This window comes from Alosa pseudoharengus, unplaced genomic scaffold (genome assembly GCF_046254945.1).
Source record: "Alosa pseudoharengus isolate Yale_2024_CS ecotype anadromous, Long Island Sound unplaced genomic scaffold, YU_APseudo_1.1 YU_APseudo_1.1_scf_17, whole genome shotgun sequence".
Lineage (NCBI taxonomy): Eukaryota > Metazoa > Chordata > Actinopteri > Clupeiformes > Clupeidae > Alosa > Alosa pseudoharengus.
In genome coordinates, this window is record NW_027468640.1 from 2,300,153 (window position 1) to 2,304,487 (window position 4,335).

The window sequence follows — 4,335 nt, forward strand, 5'->3', positions numbered from 1 at the left end:
CCAGTGGACACTGCATGGTGTGTGTGTGTGTCCAGTGGACACTGCATGGTGTGTGTGTGTGTGTGTGTGTGTCCAGTGGACACTGCATGGTGTGTGTGTGTGTGTGTGTGTGTGTCCAGTGGACACTGCATGGTGTGTGTGTGTGTCCAGTGGACACTGCATGGTGTGTGTGTGTGTGTCCAGTGGACACTGCATGGTGTAGGCATTACAGTTCAGCACTGTTCTTAATGTGACCAGGTCCAGTGGACACTGGTCTGGACCTGTGAACCTGCAGTGCCACAATATATACAGGTATCTATCTATCTATCTATCTATCTATCTATCTATCTATCTATTAATCTATCTATCTATCTATCTATCTATCTATCTATCAATCTATCTATCTATCTATCTATCTATCTATCTATCTATCTATCTATCTATCTATCTATCAATCTATCTATCTATCTATCTATCTATCTAATCAATGGGTGATGCATGCTATCAAAGGGAGGGTGTTAGCATCTGTCGCTAGCTCATGTCATTAGGTGTTGGGAGGGTGTTAGCATCTGTCGCTAGCTCATGTCATTAGGTGTTGGGAGGAGTTGTTAGCATCTGTCGCTAGCTCATCTCATTAGGTGCTGGGAGGGTGTTAGCATCTATTGCTACCTCATGTCATTAGGTGTTGGGAGGTGTTAGCATCTGTCGCTAGCTCATGTCATTAGGTGTTGGAAGGTGTTAGCATCTGTTGCTAGCTCATCTCAGTAGGTGTTGGGAGGTGTTAGCATTTGTCGCTAGCTCATCTCAGTAGGTGTTGGGAGGTGTTAGCATCTGTCGCTAGCTCATCTCAGTAGGTGTTGGGAGGTGTTAGCATCTGCCGCTAGCTCATGTCATTAGGTGTTGGGGGGTGTTAGCATCTGTCGCTAGCTCATGTCAGTAGGTGTTGGGAGGGTGTTAGCATCTGTCGCTAGCTCATGTCAGTAGGTGTTGGGGGGTGTTAGCATCTGTCGCTAGCTCATCTCAGTAGGTGTTGGGGGGTTCTAGATCATTCATATGCGTATATAGGGACAGACCAGAGACCAGACAGAACCTCTGATACCTGACACTGACCAATCAGTTTCAGTGAGATAAAACTGAACATGCCTACATGCCCCCCCCCCCCCCCACACACACACACACACACACACAAACACAAACACAAACACACACATTCAAACCTCTCACCCTCAGTCTGCCTACATAACTACACCACACACACACACACACACACAGATCCATAGTCCTCCAGCTCATCTGCATTAGGGGTGTGGGGGTGTCAGGGGGACGGGTCAAAACAACTCAGAACAACATCCTGTTATTCACACCAAGGAGCGCATGCATGCAACTGTGTGTGTGTGTGTGTGTGTGTGTGTGTGTGTGTGTGTGTGTGTAGATGTGTTTCATTCCGCTGCCTGCGCCGCATTGTGTGACCCACCACACCCCCCTCCTGTGTGTGTGTGTGTGTGTGTGTGTCTGTGTGTGTGTGTGTGTGTGTGTGTGTGTGTGCACATAAAGGCAGCTGAACCACAGACAGAGTGCAGAGCTGTGTAGAGCTGAAGAAGTGTCCTGCTTTGAAGTAAACCACAGGTCGCTTTGCAACGGTCTTCACACACACACACACACACACACACAGGAGGGGGTTGTGGTGGGTCACACACATCTGAACGTGGCCGAGGCAAAACAAAACAAACAGGGCAAGAAAAAAAACCTCCGCCATAAATAGACATTCAAACACACACACACACATACACACACACACACACACACACACACACATAACTGCCTTCACACTGTGTGTGTGTGTGTGTGTGTGTTGCTACATTACATTACATTACATTTGGTGGACACTTTTTGACCAAAGTTGTCTCAGGAGCGGATGAGGTTTGTGTTAGAGAGAGATAAGAGCGAGATAAATGTCTTCAGATCTCAGGCCAGATTGTATCTCTGAGATAAAGCTGGACTAGCCTGATAAAGTGAGAGAGGGAGAGAGAAAGAGTGAGAGAAAAGAAAGAGAGGGGAGGGGGGGAGGAAGAGAGAGAGAGTGAGGGAGAGAAATGAAAGAGGGAAAAGAGAGGGGAGAGGGGGAGGAAGAGAGAGAGAGAGAGAATGACAGGGGGAGTGGAGAGTTGCCCCTGTGTTTCATTCTTGGGGGAAAGTCTGTCATCTAGTGGTGAGTTGGTATTATTGCAACAGACATTTTTAGAGAGTGGTCAGTGCTGTCTCCTAGAGAGAGTGGTTACTAGATAAACAGCATATGTACCAACCCACACGTCACATACGCTGCCACTAGATATCATATGTACCAACCCACACGTCACATACGCTGCCACTAGATATCATATGTACCAACCCACACGTCATATACGCTGCCACTAGATAAACACTGAAATGCAGGACGATTTCTGGATGTTTCATGTGGATATAAAATAGAAGTTCTTGCATAAACCCTCAGTTAACAAACTGGACTCAAATGACTCAATGACTCAGTTCATGTGCACATCCCAAAGGAGAGAAAACTGAAATAAAACTATCACTTTTCTGTAGAAATGATTATGAATGTGCACCATAAGGACAATCATGACCAGATACAAATGGATTAATGTGCTAGACAACATACAGCACTAGAATTAGACACAGACAATACAAATGGAATGTGCTAGACAACATACAGCACTAGAATTAGACACAGGCGACATTCAGCAGCATAAGTGAGACATACATTCTACATTCTGCATCCCCTGAGACACCTGCACCTGCAAAGTGCACCTTGACCTGCAGTCAGACACAGACGTTAGGACCCATGACATGTCATTGACAGCAGCCCCTGTGTAGACCAGAGGTGGCCCACACAGAGAGATCAGAGAGTCCTTACAGCCCCTGTGTAGACCAGAGGTGACCCACACAGAGAGTCCTCACAGTTATGGGACCAGACGTGACCCACACACCAACTCAGAGAGTTAAGAGAGTCCTCACACACATCTCTGCACTGCAGCTCAGTGGGAGCTGTCCAGGGTGCTGAAGCTGCTGCTGGAGCTGTGAAGGGGGATTCCAGTTCATAAGGACACACACCTGCAGCAGCATAGCACATTAGTAGAGAGTGTGTGTGTGTGTGTGTGTGTGTGTGTGTGTGTGTGTGTGTGTGTGTGTGTGTGTGTGTGTGATTCATAAGGACACACAGCTGCAGCAGCACAACACATTAGTAGAGTGTGTGTGCGTGTGTGTGTGTGTGTGTGTGTGTGTGATTCATAAGGACACACACCTTCAGCAGCACAACACATTAGTAGAGTGTGTGTGTGTGCAGGGTGCGATTTGTAGGGGGGGATGGTGAGGATTTCCCCACCTCTGGTTTTCCTATCCCTACCTCTGCTAAATTATTTTTATCGTCGGGGGGGACAACATTTATCCCCCTCTGCCCCTCATATTGATTAATGCTGCTTCATATAAGTAAAGCGCTGCAACGTGAGAACAGTCTAGTAGGCTAGCCTACATAATAATCTGACATCAGAAACGTACCGTCACCGTCAGCACTGATGCTGCTGACACAGTGGCTGCGTGATAACTTAATTTGGCCTTGATCGTGCAGGACATTTCAGAATGTCGAGTGTGTAATCCATCATCAATGGAAAAGTTAGCTGGACAAATGAAAGAAAACGAGAAGGATTCAGTGAAGCATAATAATGTTTTAGAACCTTCAAAATTAGAAAACTGATGCAACTGAGATGGAGGACAACTGCACGTAGAGTAGAACGTAGGCCTATTGTCCGAAGGAACTTACATTAAATGAGGAGATATTTGCTGAATGTCACAAAAAGTGTTACAGAAATTGCTTGGCATCGCTTATTCAATGGCTCTACCGAAACACCTGTAGTTTGCGGAGGACGAACCTAGAAGCACTCGTTTGATAAATCAGCCAGTAGTAGACAAATAACTTTTAGAAATAATCTGTACTGCAAAAACGAATGTTGGTGGGTATTTAAACTATCTAGCAGGTGTTTTAACAGCTGCAAGAAATAGAAGCTTCATGGTCTTTATGTTCTGGTTCGTAAATTATTTTCATAAAACTTCAAGTTGCCCTATAACTTTACTCTCCAAACTCTTCACTGCACTGTAGGCAATTAACTGACAGTATGATAGGCTATTTTTTTCTGTAGGCTACAATAAACACATTTATTTTTTCAACTTTTGCAATATTACGCACTTGGCTACTGAACGCAAATCAGCAGGAGAGAGAATGCACGTAGCCTACGCAGCGTGTAGCGCAATGTGTAGGCTATTTGGTTACCAACTAACACTGTTAGCCAATTCACTAACTTAAGA